At 41.0% G+C, this 18,345-nt stretch overlaps 1 protein-coding gene across 7 annotated transcripts in view; it reads right to left on the bottom strand.

The window, feature by feature from the left end:
* The window catches only part of NCOA6 (nuclear receptor coactivator 6), a 97,538-nt gene extending 79,422 nt beyond the window's left edge, over positions 1 to 18,116 (bottom strand). For all 7 annotated transcript variants that reach the window (XM_079946512.1, XM_079946511.1, XM_079946513.1 and 4 more), the window contains exon 1: positions 17,706 to 18,116. The gene's annotated coding sequence lies outside the window, so the exon portion shown is untranslated. The remainder of the gene's footprint in view (positions 1 to 17,705) is intronic.
* Between the last annotated feature and the right edge of the window lie 229 nt (positions 18,117 to 18,345).

Below are 18,345 nucleotides of genomic sequence, written 5' to 3'. Positions count from 1 at the left end.
TGGCACAGTGGTTAAGACTGTGTGCTCCAATGCAGGGGGCCCGGGTTCAATCCTTGGTCAGGGAACTAGATCTCACATGCATGCCACAACTAAGGAGGCTACCTGCTGCAACTAAGACCTGGCACAACCAAATAGACCTGGCACAACCAAATAAAATCAATCAATCCATCCATCAATCAATAAAATTCCTTAAAAAAAAAGTTCCTCATAATTTCTTTTTTCTTAATTTCTAATCTACTGTAATTTGAATACTTGCAATGGATGCATTTGTTCAACCTCCGTTTACCAACCACCTACTATGTACCAGGCACTCTGCTAAACAGTTTCCTGCTCCTGAAGTTACTATATAAGAAACAAAAAAATTGTGGAAAGGATAATTTAAATAATATTTTCATGAATGCCTAGGTCTGGATATTACACTTATAGTATTTTAAAAATTAAGCTGGGGCTTCCCTGGTGGCACAGTGGTAGGGAGTTCGCCTGCCAATGCAGGGGACACGGGTTCGTGCCCCGGTCCGGGAGGATCCCACATGCCGCGGAGTGGCTGGGCCCGTGGGCCATGGCTGCTGAGCCTGCGTGTCCGGAGCCTGTGCTCCGCAACGGGAGAGGCCACAACAATGAGAGGCACGCGTACCGCAAAAAAAAAAAAAAAAAATTAAGTTGGCCTTTTAACCACATAACCTTAAATGTTTCAGGATAAGGCATTTTTTAAAGTATATTAATAAACAGTTAAATGTGAACTGTGAAAGACAATTTGCTATGACACAACTTAATTTAAGATCCAATTCCATCCTCCCTACACCCTCTTATAAGATTCTTATAAAACTCTTACATGCTTCCTGTTCCCAAGTCCAGGGTTCCCAACGGAAAATTTATGCAAACCTCCAGCCAAATCATAGAAACTTAGTGCCCTGAAAAGATCAACAAAATGCCTGTCAAGGAGACTGGCATTTCACTACTGTAACAACCCTGGTTTGCTCTTGGTAGGGATAATAGACAATTTAAGAGATTAGGGAATATTAACATTAAATCTTCATTTCAATCCTGACATTTTAGTATAAGAAACAAAAAATAAATCTGTGAAATGCAAAATTTGAAATCCCTAAAACTACTCATGCTAACACAGATATATACAGTTGACCTTTTTTTTTTTTTTTGCGGTACACGGGCCTCTCATTGTTGTGGCCTCTCCCGATGCGGAGCACAGGCTCCGGATGCGCAGGCCCAGCGGCCATGGCTCACGGGCCCAGCTGCTCCGCTGCATGTGGGATCTTCCCGGACCGGGACGCGAACGCGTGTCCCCTGCATCGGCAGGTGGACTCTCAACCACTGTGCCACCAGGGAAGCCCTACAGTTGAGCTTTGAACAACGTAGGAGTTAGGGGCTCTGACCCCAGAAGCATTCAAAAATTTGAGTATAAGTTTACAGCCAGCCCTCCATACCTGTGGTTTTATATCCATGGATTCGACCAACTGTGGATGTACTGTACTATGTATTTATTGAAAAAAAAAAATCTGCGTATAAGTGAATTGGCACAGTCAGACCATGTTGTTCAAGGGTCAACTGTAGTTAATAATTTTAATTGAGTACAATATAAACTAACAGATTAAGTCAGAGGTTCAATGAGAGTTTTCCCATCTTGTTAGATACCACAGTAAATGGATAAAGTAAAATGTAAAGAAAAACTACTTTATATGTCATGTTCTAGTTGTGAACCATCACTTTCTTTCATTCATAATAAAGCTTCAGTCGAAAAACAATGCAGGGGGACTTCCCTGGCAGTCCAATGGCTAAGACTCCGCACTCCCAATGCAGGTGTCACAGGTTCGATCCCTGGTTGGGGAACTAAGATCCTGCATGCTGCACAGAGTGGCAAAAAAAAAAAAAAGGGAATTCCAGTCTTTTAACCCATGCTGTAATATACAAATGACATTGAAAAGCTGACCAAATCCTACAATCTAGGAAGTAATTTTTTAAAAATTCCCTAAATATAACTTGATGAGACCGAGCACCATTAGAGGTCCCTTGGTAATCATCCAGTCCAATACCTGCATGGAACAGACAAAAAAATTAAGGCCCGAGTAAACAATTTGTCCAAAGCTTCTTAGTTGTAGGGAAGTCTTTCATTTTATGTATGACACTTCTTTACAAAAGAAATACTTCATTTTAAAAGCACTAGAAAAGCAGGTTATATAATGATAATGAATGTTGCCTTGCCTGAAGAAAGTGTTGAAGACAACTTGAGAGAACAATGGCTTTTTTTTCTCTATTAAGTTTCTAACAAGAAACTTAAATCATGAAATCTGGGCTCTAAATTACAAAAGTCCTTAGGCCATCATTCTAAGAGTCTGCCAGTGTTTCTTCTTCTCCACTGTTTTAACACAGAGTCATCCCTCGGTATCCATGGGGTATTGATTCCAGGACCGCCCCGCAAAACTAAAATCTGCAGATGCTCAAGTCCCTTATATAAAATGCTGTAGTATTTGCATATAACAGCACATCCTACCCATATACTGTAAGTCATCTCTAGATTACCTATAATACCTAACACAATGTAAATGATATGTAAATAGTTGTAAATACAATGTAAATAGTTTCCAAAAACTTGACAAATTCAAGTTTTGCTCTTTGGAACTTTCTGGAATTTTTGGGGGGGAATGTTTTCAATCCCTGGTTGGTTGAATATGCAGATGAGGAACCCACGGATACAGAGAGTCAGGTGCATTCACAGTTTTGTCAGGCCTTTTTTTTTTTTTGCTTTATGCTCTTACAATTGTCACTTTCTTTTAAAATCAAATACTGGAGTCCTCAGATCAGCTTTCAGCTACAGCTAGCCTGTAGCTACCATTTCATCATTATTGATGACCCAGAATACACTTGGCAAACCTGCAGACAGAACTGTTATTAGATGAATACACTATTATTTTCAAACATAGGTAGAGCATCCAAACTGACTTGGAACAACCAGAAAAACATTTTTTCAAAATTCAAGAGAGATTTCTTAAAATAATCTTATCCGTAAATAATGAAGAAGAGATAATTTTTTGATCAGGAGAAGAAATTCAATGGCATAATAAACAGGTTCATTTATATTAAAAAACAAAGAAATAAATTTCTGCCCCAGTTGCAAAAACAAGAAAAACAAAATTAAGGTTAAAAATTAACAAAATAGGGCTTCCCTGGTGGCACAGTGGTTGAGAGTCCGCCTGCCGATGCAGGGGACACGGTTTCGTGTCCCGGGTCTGGGAAGATCCCACATGCCACGGAGCGGCTGGGCCCGTGAGCCATGGCCGCTGACCCTGCGCATCCAGAGCCTGTGCTCTGCAACAGGAGGGGCCGCAACAGTGAGAGGCCCGCGTACCGCAAAAAAAAAAAAAAAAAATTAACAAAACAAAAATATAGAAAAAAATTTAGAAGAATTATTAACTTCAGTGGAATGGTGGTGAGCAAGACAGGAAACTAGAAATCATAAAGAAAAAGACTGACAGACATGATTAGATATTTAAAATAGTCTATATGTCAAAGAAACCACAAAGTCAAAAGCCAAATGAAAGGCTGGGATAATATACTTGCACAATGTGACAAAAAAGGGGTTAATACCCGAAATACACAAAAGTATCCCCAAACTGATTAAAAAGTAAAAAATTAACAACCCAAGAGAAAAATAAGTTAAAGGATTGGCAAAGATGATTTGCAGAATAGGGAATGCAAATTGGACAATGAATGTACGCAATTTATTAATGGTCAGGGAAACGAACATTAAAATAAGAAAACACTTTTCACCCAGCTGATAGGCAAAAACTAAAAAGATACCTGTTATCCAGGGCCAGTGGGAATAAGAACTGCAACCACCTTTATGGAAAATAACCTGGCAGTTCATAATATTGAAATAACCCATACTTGGGAATTTATCCTACAGAAGTAAAAGCTTCACTTCTTAAAGATATATGTATAAAAATGTCTACTGTTTGTGATGGGAAAAAAAATTGGAAACAACCTGAATGCCCATTGAGATAAATCTACATAAATGGAGTATTATGCAGCACAAAAAAATGAATTAGATATCTGTTTAATGATATGGAAGAAAACGTATGATACCCTATAAAGTAAAAAACAGAAGTTGTAGTATAATGCATATGGCATCATGAAAATCTTACAAAATAAGACAGAATATGAATCAGTATGTATATTTGTGTTTCTAAGAGCATAGAGAAAAACATGGAAGAATCACATTAGGCTAGTTGGATATGTTGGAGGATGTGAACTGGAGAGGAGGGGATGGTTGGCTTTCTCTTTGTGCACCTCAGATGAGACCCAACTTGTTCAATAAGCCTATACTGCCTTTGTGGTTTGAAAGGAAAATCCTATTTGAGCATTATCTGCAGCAGAAAATGGAATTAAAAAAATCTATAATAGGAATGACAGAAAAAAATAGCTATTTAAAATTGATAAAGAATTGGTATATAAAAGACAGCCAAATGAAACACTCAAGAGGACAAGAAACAAAAATAAATTCTGAGTGCTTCTGGGGTGGGTTTGTAAAACAACTTATGAATTCAGGATTTATCTCCATTTCAAAAAGAAAAAGAGAAATCTTTTATTCAAGACCTTTATGTTTCTCAATTTTTGCCTGCTTAGAATGCTTTTTTTAAAAAAAATTAAGTAATTTATTTATTTTTGGCTGCATTGTGTCTTCATTGCTGCACATGGGCTTTCTCTAGCTGTGGTGAGGGGGGTCTACTCTTCGTTGAGGCATGTGGGCTTCTCATTGTGGTGGCTTCTCGTTGTGGAGCATGGGCTCTAGGCGCACGTGTGTCAGTAGCTGTGGCACATGGGTTCAGCAGTTGTGGCTCTCGGGCTCTAGAGCACAGGCTCAGCAGTTGTGGCGCATGGGTTTAGTTGCTCCATGGCAATGTGGGATCTTCCCAGACCAGGGATTGAACCCATGTCCCCCGCATTGGCAGGAGGATTCTTAACCACTGCGCCACCAGGGAAGTCCCTAGAATGATTTTTAAAATAGCAAACGTGACTCATCACAAAATTCTGTCAAAGAAATGCCCTCTATTACATATTTGCAATATGTAAGGTTTATTTTTTTTTGTTAAATTACATTTGATTTTAGTTATATGTTGAAACTTGAAATTTATCTTTTATAACAACGCACCATTCTTTATTACACTGTATAAAATTTAAAAATATATAGTACAAACTTGAAAATATCAAATCTACACTGAACAAAGGGTCAAATGATATGAAAAACTGGTTCAAACAAGACTGAAAAATACTCATCATTGATAAAAATTTTAAAAAAAATTGATAGTCACAAAAGAAAAAAATGCAACTTCGCAATGGAGAGATCTGGCAGTCACAACCTTAACCCTATGATCAAAGTTATCATCAATAGTGGGACAACAAGACATTTATGCACCTCAGGATATGATGCAATGTAAAGAGTATTTATTAAATATTTTTGCCGAAATGTTTAGCTAGAATCTAATCAAGTCTTAAACCTTCCAGTTTAGGGAAATACAACAACAAAAGAACAAGTTAAGGGACTTCCCTGGTGGTCCAGTGGTCAAGACTCCGTGCTCCCAATGCAGGGGGCCTGGGTTTGATCCCTGGTCGGGGAAGTAGATCCCACATGCATGCCTCAATTAAGAGCCCGCATGTAGGGCTTCTCTGGTGGCACAGTGGTTAAGAATCCGCCTGCCAATGCAGGGGACATGGGTTCGAGCCCTGGTCCGGGAAGATCCTACATGCCGCGGAGCAACTAAGCCCGTGCGCCACATCTACTGAGCCTGAGCTCTAGAGCCCGTGAGCCACAACAATGGAACCTGCGTGCCACAACTATTGAAGCCCATGCGCCTAGAGCCCGTGCTCTGCAACAAGAGAAGCCACCACAATAGAAGCCCACGCACCACAAAGAAGAGTAGGTCCCCCTCACCGCAACTAGAGAAAAGCCCACATGCAGCAATGAAGACCCAACACAGCCAAAAATAAGATAAAATAAAAATTAAGAAAAAAAATGGAATTATTAAAAAAAAAAAGAGCCCGCATGTAAACAAAGATCCCACGTGCCGCAACGAAGACCTAACACGGCCATAAATAAATAAAGTTTTAAAAAAGAAAACAATCAGATATATCCAGGATGTGGGACATACAACAAGAAAACTGCTCGGATCTCAACAAATCAGTGCCATGGGGGGAAAAAAGGTGAGGAAGCAGACAAGAAATGAGAATTGTTCTAGGTTTAAAAAAAAAAGACTACAAAAACAGCAACATACAGATACAATGCATAGTTCTTAATTTGATTCCACTTTGAACCAGGCAGTTATGTCATTATGGAGACAACTGGAGAAACAAATATAGACTTAATGTTAGAAACATTAAGGAATTAATGATAATTTTGTTCAGTATGATAACGGTGTTGTGATAATGTAGGAAAATGTTCTTATTTGTAAGAGATACATGCTACAGTATTTAAAGGCATAATACTATGATGCCAATTTTATTTTTATTTTTTTTAATTTTTAAAAAAATTTTTTGGAGGCCACACCACACGCCATGCAGGATCCTAGCTCCCTGACCCAGGGATCGAACCCACACCCCTGGCATTGGAAGCACCAAGTCCTAACCACTGGACTGCCAGGGAAGTCCAATGTCTTTATTTTTAAAAGGCTTAACATAATAAGTATATAAGTAAGCATATGGCAACATGCTGAATAAGGGTGTTCATTGTACTATTTCTGGTAGTGTGTTTTTGGTATGTTTGGAATTTTTCATAATAAAACATTTAAAATATCAAAACTCTCACAAAACTGTGACACACCACTATTATACTAGAAGAAAAAAATTATAAAATCTAATATTAACAACTGGTAGTTGTTCTACAGAATAACAATATGGCTAAAAAGTGATATCCTTAGACCTAACTGAATTATTTTAGGGAACATACTCTAAGAAAAAAATTACGGGGGGGCGGTTATAAAAAGGTGTTACAGCAGTATAATTTAGAATTGCAAATCAAAAATAAAAACATACTGGAAATCATACAAATGCCAAATAACCAGGGAGTATTTAAACTTTATTATCTATTCATTAAAAATGTTAACTATATAGACATGTGGAAAAGTATATCAATATAAGGCCAAATGAAAGAAGACTATAAAAAACTATATGAGGGCTTCCCTGGTGGCACAGTGGTTGAGAGTCCGCCTGCCGATGCATGGGACACGGGTTCGTGCCCCGGTCCGGGAAGATCCCACATGCCGCGAAGCGGCTGGGCCCATGAGCCATGGCCGCTGGGCCTGCGCGTCCGGAGCCTGTGCTCCGCAACGGGAGAGGCCACAACAGTGAGAGGCCCGCGTAACGCAAAAAAAAAAAAAAAAAAAAAAAACTATATGAAAAGACTGTATGCATATGATGACTAGGACGTTATGTGTTTGTCTATAATATTTAAACATAATTTTAGAAATTTCATGAAAACACATGCTCTTAGAGAAAATATAAGCAATGAAAATATAGAATCAGGAAGAAATGCCTGGGCACAAATAAGGAAAAGCACCTGAGCACTGCTGACCACAATTTGAATGAATATTGACAATTTGAATACAGTCCTATTGTGGACAAAAGTCAACATAACTATCATTTAAAAGACACAGAAAAAGAAGGTATCATTGGCTTGGATAGTACATAATCTTCCTCAATTCTTTCCATTAGTGATGTTTTAAAAAGAGATGGAAAAACTGAAAAGCGTTCAGAGAAAAATCAAGAGGTAAAAAATACGATGGAAAATAGGTGATTTTGAAGAAAGATTTGAAAGAAAATGAAGAACAACATGATTATCAATATTTAAATCCATAGAGAGGCTTTTGAATAGAATAGAGATCTTAAAAAGCAGATGTATCTCAATGCCCACAGATGACTGACCAAGAGGCTAGTAAACTCTCATTTGTTGTGGTATTTTTGTTTTTTACATATGAGGAATATCTTGACGGTCTTGGTGAAAAGTTACTGGCATAGGCAAATGAGGGAGGCTGGGTGTGTTAAATCACTGACCATCTGTTTTTCTTTAGGGTGTCTACTCATCCATGTTCATCTGATCGTAGAATCTTCCTAAAGCTTGCATTAATTATCCAAAGTCTGAATTAGTTATACACCATTTCAAAATTCTGCAGGGCTATACTGCTGCCACACACTACCCACTCAGCAGCATTCAAATATCCTAGATCTGATGTCTAGGACCCAATACAATACTCTGGTTTCATCTCCTCACAACTCCTCAATATACCAGCAAACCAGACTTCTCTATCTCATTTCCTAAACATTCCTTATGCTTTCCTGTGTCCATCATTCCTCTGGTTCTTTTTTCCCTAACTCATTTCGTTGCAATTTTACTCTTCCATTTAATAAGTAAATTTAAATTTAATACTTCTGTATCATGTCACCCGTTTTAAGTTGAACTGTCTCCCCAAAAGATATTTAAAGTACTAACTCCCAGTACCACAGAATGTGACCTGATTTGGAAATAGAATCAGTACAGATGCAATTAGTTAAGATGAGGTAGACCCCCAATCCAATATGACTGGTGCCCTTATAAGAGAGAAATTTGCACACAGAGACAGAGACACAGGTAGAATGCCTGTGACAACAGAGATAGAGACTAGAGTGATGTAGTCGCAAACCAAGAATTGTCAAGAATTGATGGAAGTCTCGTGATTTCCCTGGTGGTACAGTGGTAAGGATCCGTCTGCCAATGCAGGGGACATGGGTTTGAGCCCTGGTCCAGGAAGATCCCACATGCCACAGAGCAACTAAGCCCGTGAGCCACAACTACTGAGCCTGTGCGCCTAGACCCCGTGCTCTGCAACAAGAGAAGCCCTCACACCACAATGAAGAGTAGCTCCCGCTCCCTGCAACTAGAGAAAGCCTGCGCACAGCAACAAAGACCCAACACAGTCAAAAATAAATAAATAAATTTAAAAAGAATTGATGGAAGTCTCAGAGGGAACGTGGCCCTGCTGACACCTCGAATTCAGGTTCTAGCCTCAAGTACTGTGAGAGAATAAATTTTTGTTGTTTTAAGTCACCCAGTTTGTGGTAGTTTGTTATGGCAGCCCTAGGAAACTAATACACCACCTTTTCTAGAAGTCTTCCCTGATTCTCCAAGTAGAAGTGATCTCTCCTGGACTCCCACAGCACGTACTACTTCATTTAAAACACGCTTTCCCCTCTTTTTATGTTCACTTCACTTCCCCAAAGGAATTCGATTCTTGGAAGGTAGAAACTAATCAACTGTATACAGCCCTCCACAGTGGTAGGCAGTCAACATATACTGACTTTTTCTACACAGTTATTCATTCTGATTGTAATGCTTCTGAATGAGTTATCTCCACATACACTGAAAAGTTAAACATAACCTAAAAGAACTCAGATGAAGGTTCATTTTCTTTAGGAAACATCTCTAAATTCAAATGTACTTATATTAATTATATCAATATATTTCACATCGATATGTGCATGCACGTATATGTACATACTACCGACAGCTAATATCCACAATGGAAAAGAATGTTTACTTAATAAATTCACTATTTAAGGTCCATTGACTTGTCTTATTAAGTTTACTCAAATGCTGGTTTACCTAACATCTTCCTACCTTTACTGGTATTTGGTAGTTAACCAGTGTCTTTGAATTTCTCCAAATGTTTGAATTTTTAAAGTCTGTATCTTACAGAAGGGACACAGAATTACTTCCAAATAACATTTAAAATTATGGCAAGGGACTTAATCTTATGAATAATTTCCCTAAGTAAAATCCAAAACAGGAATCTGATTCACAAATTTGCAATGAGTATTTCTTCCTGTGAGAGACTGCTGCTGACTGATCTTTAGAAAATGTACATAAATGGTACTATGGAACTAATATTCAACAGGTTCAGTGTCAGTAAAGCAGCTGGTTACTGGTGACTTGTTGCCTCTTTGCGTATGGGGGGATTTGCAGCTGATTAATGCTGAACACAAAGCTAAATATCTATTTAAAGTATGAATAACCTTTGAATTTGGTGATCATTAATATTATTAAAACTGACATGGTTTTTCTCCCAGCTTTATTGAGATATAACTGACATACAATATTGTGTAGGTTTAAGGTATACAATGAGATGGATACACATATATAGAGAAGTGATTATCACAATAAGGTTAGTTAACATATCCATCACATCACATAATTACCATTTTTAGGTGTATGGTGAAAACATTTAAGATCTATTCTTTTAGCAACTTTCAAGTATATAATACAGTACTGTTAACTATAGTCACCATGCTGTACGTTACATCCCCAAAACTTACTCATATTATAACTGAAAGTTTATACCCTTTGACAAACATCTCCCCATTTCCCCCATCTCCCAGCCTCTGACAACCACCATTATTCTATACTACTCTCTGTTTCTATGAGTTTTTGGGTTTCTAACTTAGTTAATATTAACTGATTGTTAATATTCTGATACAGAATATACAATTCTTCACAAGTTAAAAAAGATGTGGTTCTGGCCTTTTGCTTTTATAGGGCCTATATATAAACATAGCTTATCACCAAATTATAAGGCTGCATTTACTACCTTCAACAAAGCCTTAGTACTCCCTTTATGTACACATCTATATATACCTCTAGTCATTTATTAATTAACTCAGCAAATGTTTACTGAGCTCCTGGGCAGCGACCTTAAGTCGTTTTTAGAACACGGTAAGGTAGAAAAAGATTAAATTTTTAGAAATAAATAAATGTGCCAGACAACACAATAAGTAGACACCAGAGCTGAAGGAAGGGAGAGACGGACAGAGAGATATAGCCCCAGCCCATAGGAACAAACAATCTAGTGAGGAAGGAGATCGAGTAAACTAGCTCCACATCTCTCCTTTCTCCCCATGCTGCTCCTACACTCCACGACCAGGCTTACTTTCCTAATGTACAGATTTCATTATGTCACCGTATGGCCAAGAACTTTAGATGACTTCCCATTACCTAGTCAAACAATTCCAAACTTCTCAGCCTGGAACTGAAAAGGATTCAAAGCCTTCCATGTATATAGCATGCAGAGACTAAGAATACAGGCTTTGGAATTAGACTGCCTAGACCCAAATTCATTCTCTGTCAATTGTTAGTTCTATTTCTCAGTTTCTTTGTCTATAAAAAGGGGATAAAAATTGGTGCCTATCTCACAGGGTTGTTGGTGAGGATTAAATGAAATGCCACTTATGAAATTCCTGGCACATTATCTGGCAAGTAATACACATGTAAAAAATGAGAGCTACTGCTATTATTATTGCTGTTGTTCAATCTCCATTTCCAGCCTCAACTTCAACAACAGCCCTGTGACAGTCCTGATCAACAACCAAACTAGACTCTTTGCTATCTCCTAAACACCCATCTCTACACTCATGCTTTCACTCAGCCTGTAAAAATACTGTCTCATCTCTAAGTATGAAGATCCTAACCGTTTTTGGCAGTCCTGCTTAAAGGCCACCTCTGAGGTGCCATCCTCTGATACCCCAGCTCCATAACATGTTATATATACACCCCACATGAAATCCTGGGTAGATTACTCCTTGTATTCTGCAAAGTTCTAGCGCAATGTATGTGGTAGGGTTCAATAAATGTTTGACAAGTGAATAAATGCCTATATTTCCTCTCTGTCATCCAAATGCTCTCTTGGAAAATAGCTCCATATCACAAGTAAAAAGATCTCTTCTGTAGTATTTCATAAAGCTGGTCAACTAGTTTTCTCTTCTATTACCAATGTGGCAATTTCTAATACAGTACTCAGCACACAGTAGATGCCTAAATATTCAATGATTTGGATTTCATCTCATCTTTTAATTTCAATTATCAATTTATTCATTATGACCAAGAATGATTCGGCCTTAGAAACAGATTTTAGTTTTTACCTGCTCACAAACTCATTTGTTAATTTCTGGCCATCCTGACAATATCCCAGTATGTCATTTATTGGTTTAGGAGAGGTAATATTTAAAACTTTGGTAAAGTTAGAACCAGAAAATCAAATGCCTATAGGATGATAAAGTAAATGAACAAAGCAAGAGAGTAGTGAGGATTGCAAAGAACTACAGGGAGGAGTTCCATTCCAGCAGATAGTCTAAGGCAGCAGCTAAAATTAAACAGCAACTTGGAAGCATCTCCTGCAACACTTATCTGTCAGCCATTCTGTTTTGACCTGAAAACCAAATTAATTCTACAACTGTGTTGAGCATATTGAGCTTCCACTCTGTGCCTAGAAATCTGAAATGAACAATAATGCTAAACAACAGCTAACATTATTGAACATTTTCTAGATGCCACACTGTTCTACACATTACATGAATTAACTTACTCCTGACAAAAACTCTATTATTCTTATTTTAAAGATAAGGAAACTGAGGCACAAAGAGGTTATACAACTTGTCCAAGGTACACAATGAGCAAGCAGTGGAGCTGGAAACAGGACCTTAGATAGACTTCACCAAAAAAGAGCTCACAATTTGAAAATAAGTGCCATTCAATAAATGGTGCTGGGAAAATTAATTGTACTTAGGAAAAAATGAACTGACCCTACCTCACACCACACACAGGAGTCAATTCCAGATAGAGAGCTAACATAAAAGGCAAAACAGTAGAGATTCAAAAAGATAATATAAAGAATAACTTCAAAATCTTGGGGGCAGAAAAGATAGATAAATTTGACTTTATTAAAATTCAGAACGTCTTTTTTCCCATTTTATTTATTTTTGAATTTTATTTATTTTTCTTATACAGCAGGTTCTTATTAGTTATCCATTTTATACATATTAGTGTACATATGTCAATCCCAATCTCCCAATTCATCCCACCACCACTTTCCCTCCTTGGTGTCCATACGTTTGTTCTCTACATCTGTGTCTCTACTTCTTAACAAAAGACAGCTTAGAGATTTAAAAAGATTAGCAACAAATTGGGAAATGGTATCTGTAATATGTATAACCAAGGAAGGATTAATAATCAGAAAATATAAAGAAATCTTTTGAAAAAGACAACCCAATAGAAAAATGACAAAACAAGCCCCAGCAAGGTCTAAACTGTAAAAACCTGGCACTAACCACAGTTGCCACAGTGGACCCCAAAACAGTAAACCTTGGCATCACTGACCAATATAAAATACTTGGTGGGGGGCTTCCCTGGTGGCACAGTGGTTAAGAATCCACCTGCCAATGCAGGGCACATGGGTTCGAGCCCTGGTCCGGGAAGATCCCACATGCTGCGGAGCAACTAAGCCTGTGCGCCACAACTACTGAGCCTGCGCTCTAGAGCCCGCGAGCCACAACTACTAAGCCCACGTGCCACAACTACTGAAGCCCGCATGCCTAGAGCCCGTGCTCCACAACGAGAAGCCACCGCAATGAGAAGCCCGTGCACCGCGATGAAGAGTAGTCCCCACTCGCTGCAACTAGAGAAAGCCCGTGCGAAGCAACGAAGACCCAATGTAGCCAAAAATATATAAATAAAATAAATTAAAAAATAATAATAAATGTAAATATTTAAATAAATAAATAAATAAAAATAAAATACTCAGGGTTCTACGTCATGCTGCAGATATGCAGAGCATGGGGAACCCAGCCAGAAAGACAGTGTCAAGATGGTTTTTCTTCTCATGTAGGAATTGGATGGTAAATCAGAAGTTTAATGTCCCACATTCAGACACACAGATCAGGAACTGGCAAACATCTTTGGTAAATGGCCAGAAAGTAAATATTTTTCAGTTTTGTGAGCTATATATTCTCTGTCACAACTACTCAAACTCTACCATTGGTACTGTGAAAGCAGCCAAAGACAATATGTAAATCAGTGTGCCTGTGTTGAAATAAAACTTTATTTACATAAATAGGTGGTGGAACAGATTTGACCTATGGGCCATAGTTTGCCAACCCCTGACATTGATAGCTATGATTTTCCTATACTCTAGGAATACTTTCCCAGTCTTTCACTGTTGACACATATGATTTCCTCAAGCAATAAATGACATCACACTTGACAGCTTTGCAATGGTTTCCAAAAGTCTATTATTCTACCAAAAACCATCTTCTCCCTTATTATCTATGACAATTCTTACTCACTTTCCTTTCACCCTTTTTTTTAACCTATTTGACAGCCACCACCCCAAACTAGGAATCTAAAAAACTCCCCCTCTCTCTCATCACTCACAATGTAATTATATAAATACCTGAAAATTCTAACTCTGTTCAATGCTCACAGCTTCTGCCTTGGTTCAGGCCCTCATTCCCTCATTCCTTCTTCCCTGATCTCCCAGTCTACCCTACCTGCAAAACACATCCATTTACCTCCTAAAAATTAAACCTCATCGTAACTCCCATCGTAACTCTGCTTCTTGAAAGCCTTGAATACCTCTCTAAAAGCTAAGGATTCAGTCCAAATTCCTTAGCAAGGTCTTCCACAACCAGGTTCCAAACAACCTTCCCAGTCTCATCTCCAACCACTCTTTCACACACACACTATACTCCAACCACATTAAATTACATTTCCTGAAAATGCATGCCCTTACCTGAAAGCTCTTCTTTCCAATTCTGCATCCGGCAAACTCCTCTACCCTTCACAACACATCTCAAGTCTCACTAGTTTACAAAGCCATCACTGATTCCTAGAGGAAAGACATGCCTACCTGTGTCCTCAGAACCTATGATAACTCTCCTTTGGCATTTAACATCCTGAACTGCCACTGTTGACTTGTTCACTTCTCTCATGGGACTGAATATCCAAACTGAAAAGACCCTGCCCTGCCTTAAAGACCTTTGACTCCTCAGAGTCTAGCACAATGGTTGACATAATAGATATCTTGGCACATAGTAAATGTCTGTTGAATGGAAGACATCCTTTGTGGTTCCTTAACCTGGGGTTCATAGATGGGAGTCCACAGACAGAATTCAGGGGCGGGTGGGGAGGGGGTCTGTGAACTTGGATGGGAAAAAAAATTACCTCTTTATTTTCACTAACCTCTAACTGAAAGTTACCATTTTCTTCAAATATGAATGTAGGCAATAAACCATTCTGGTATTAGCAGTATCTGTGCTTCTGCCACAGTAATCACAGGTATCTTTATATCATATTACAGTTATTGCAGATGTCTTAAAGAATTATTTATGTTCATCTGATATAATTATCAGACCCACCACTAGATCTGATTTCTTAATTTGCTGATAAAGAAGTATATCTAGGGCTTCCCTGGTGGCGCAGTGGTTGAGAGTCCGCCTGCTGATGCAGGGGACGCGGGTTCGTGCCCCGGTCCAGGAAGATCCCACATGCCACGGAGCGGCTAGGCCCGTGAGCCATGGCCGTTGAGCCTGCGCGTCCGGAGCCTGTGCTCCGCAACGGGAGAGGCCCAACAGTGAGAGGCTCACATACCGCAAAAAAAGAAGCCTATCTATATTACTATATCACAATTTGTATATTGTGTTAACTGCATTTCAATATAATTGGTTTCTCTATAACCCAATGTATTTTGTTTTATGCAATTAAAAATATTATTCTGAGAGGGATTCATGAGCTTCGCTAGATGCTAAAGGGGCCCATGGTACAGACAAGATTAGGCCTTCCTGCATTAGAAAGACCCAAAACAAATGAATTGTGTTGCTGTATAAGGGTATTGAACATATATTGAAAATCTTATTGCTATGAACATCCTCATAACCTTTTTGTTGAAAGTCTTTTTTGATTATATGGGAGCCCTGGGACTACTATATCATGACTGAGAACTCTCTCATGGCCATGGGGACTTTGAACTCTTCACTATCATGATCAAACTTCAATTAAAGTTTGATCATGATAGGGACTTCTCTGGTGGAGCAGTGGTTAAGAATCCGCCTGCCAATGCAGGGGATACAGGTTTGAGCCCTGGTCCGGGAAGATTCCACATGCCACGGAGCAACTAAACCCGTGGGCTACAACTACTGAGCCTGCGCTCTAGAGCCCACGAGCCACAACTACTGAGCCCGCGCGCCTAGAGCCAGTGCTCCGCAACAAAAGAAGCCACTGCAGTGAGAAGCCCACGCACTGCAAGGAAGAGTAGCCCCCACTCTCCGCAACTAGAGAAAGCCCGCACAACGAAGACCCAATGCAGCCAAAAATAAATAAATTAATTAATTAAAAAAAAAGTTTGGTCATGACAGAGATCCTGGGTCTTTACCCTTGCTCACTGTTATTTTTTAAGGCTTTTTGTGTCCCTTTGCTGTACAGCAAACACCTAGAAGAGAAGGAGCATCTCTTAAAACTTTACAAAGTTAGAAGTCAAAAGGATCCTGAAGATAACTTCTTTGCACCAATGGAAGTGAACTAGAAATGATCAAACAGATGGTTACCTATAGTTTTCCTGTATCCCCCTCAGTTTCTGTACTGACAAACTCACCATAAAAATAAAATAAATTACTTAATACTTCTTTGCCATACTTGACTTCTTAACACTTTTCTCCCACCTGGCAAATTCCTCTAAGGTGTGGTGGTGAATGAGGAGGCAACAGGCCTGAATTCCAGTACTACTTCTGCCATTTACTGGTAAGATCTTGAGAAGTCAACTTTACCTTTTTGGGTCTCAGCGAAAATCACTTACATGATCTGAAATCAATCGTTACATGATCCAAGGACTTTGTAGTTTTTACACATTCACTCCTTTACCATTCTCACCAGCTTCGATAATGCCTTTCTGATGACCTCCCCAGGTGACACTGCTCTTAAAAAACAGTGGGCTGTCCCCTTCCTGGGAAGACACCTTGGGTCACCGCCCACAAATAGCCCGGTCCCTCCTTTTAAAGACACAAACTCCCTAAGTTGATGGAGGCTCTCTCTCATCTTGCACACCAGTTCCACTCTGCATCCCTTTTGCTGGCCAGCTCCTGCACCCAAACCTCAATCCCCCTTCTCTTCTTCATCAAAGCCTTACTTTTTTCTTTTGCTCTCGCCAATAAGGAGTGGAGGATCCTGGGGACATATATGTCCTCAGTCCCTTGGAAGTTACACGGACTTGCCCCGCGACTCTGCGGACTACCCCAATCTGATACCCGCCTCAGTACCGAAAGGGCCCCCAATTCTAATCAACCCTTTCACCACCCCCCGCAAAGAACTGTCCCAGCCCTGACAGCCTTAACTCAAATCCCACGCCCCTCCGCACCCTGCCAGCCTGGGGTCCCACGGCCTAACCCAGCTCCAGGTCCTGCACCCCTAACCCCACGGATCCTGACCCCGGTTCCTTTTGGACCCAACGCTCCTTCTCCGCGACCCCGGCCACGACCACACGTCCGGCTCCCGCCAGTTCTTCGGACCTGGAGCGCCATCCTGTGCAGACCTTGACTGGCTCAGCACTCCCTCAGCGCCCCAGACACCGTGCCCCGCACCCTCCCCAACCCTGCCGGACCCACAACTCTCCCCAGCGCCCGCGCTCGCAGGCCCCGGGCCCGCTCCCCAACATGGCGACGGGGACACGAGCGCGGCGGGCGGGGCGGCTCCGGGCCGGGCCCGCACAGGGGCCGTGCTCCACGGCCCGCCGGCGCCATTTTCCCGCGCCGGGCCCGGGCGGCGCCTCCTTCCCGCTGAGCCAGCCGGGCCGGCACCGCAGACGCCCAGCGGGCCCACCCCTTACGGGCCCGCGTCGCCGTCACCTCACCTGAGCGCGGCCCCAGCCCTCCCGGGCGGGCCTCGGAGCACCGGCCCGGGCCGTGCGTGCCCGCGGCCCTCCGTGTGTCCGTCTGTCCGTCCTCGCGTGCGCCCGTCTGTCCGGCCGTCGGCACCCGGCCGCCCGCAGCCCGACCCGGCTGGGCCTCAGGGAGCCGGCGGGGAGGGGGATGGGCCGGACCGGGCCGGGGAGGGAGGGGGAGGGAGGGAGAGAGGGAGGGAGCGCGGGAGAGGGCGGGGCCGACAGGGGCGGGGCCGTGGTCACGTGACCAAACGTCTCCGGGAACGCGGGGCCGCGCGGGGCCGCGCGGGCCAGATCGTGCGCCAGCTCGCATGGGTGCAGAGCTCACAGGCGGGATTCAATGGGTTTGTCTGTCTCCTGGAGCTGTAATATCGCCAGTGGCTGCTACCCCCACTTTGGAGTCGCTGCACAGCCCTATAGGAGCTCTCTAGCTGAGTGTCCTTGGGCAAGTCAACTCTCCAAGCCTCGGTTTATGCACCTGAGATATGGAGGTAATAATAGTCTTTGCAAAGAGGAAATGAGGGAAAGCATGGAAAGCAGTTGGCAGAGTGCCTGACACGTAGTATTTAACGACCTTAATGGTGATAAAGATAACCTTTAGCCTTTATTA

The sequence above is a fragment of the Stenella coeruleoalba genome (assembly GCF_951394435.1).
Source record: "Stenella coeruleoalba genome assembly, chromosome: 15".
Lineage (NCBI taxonomy): Eukaryota > Metazoa > Chordata > Mammalia > Artiodactyla > Delphinidae > Stenella > Stenella coeruleoalba.
Note: the sequence above shows the minus strand (reverse complement) of the source record. Positions and strands in the feature narration are given on the sequence as shown.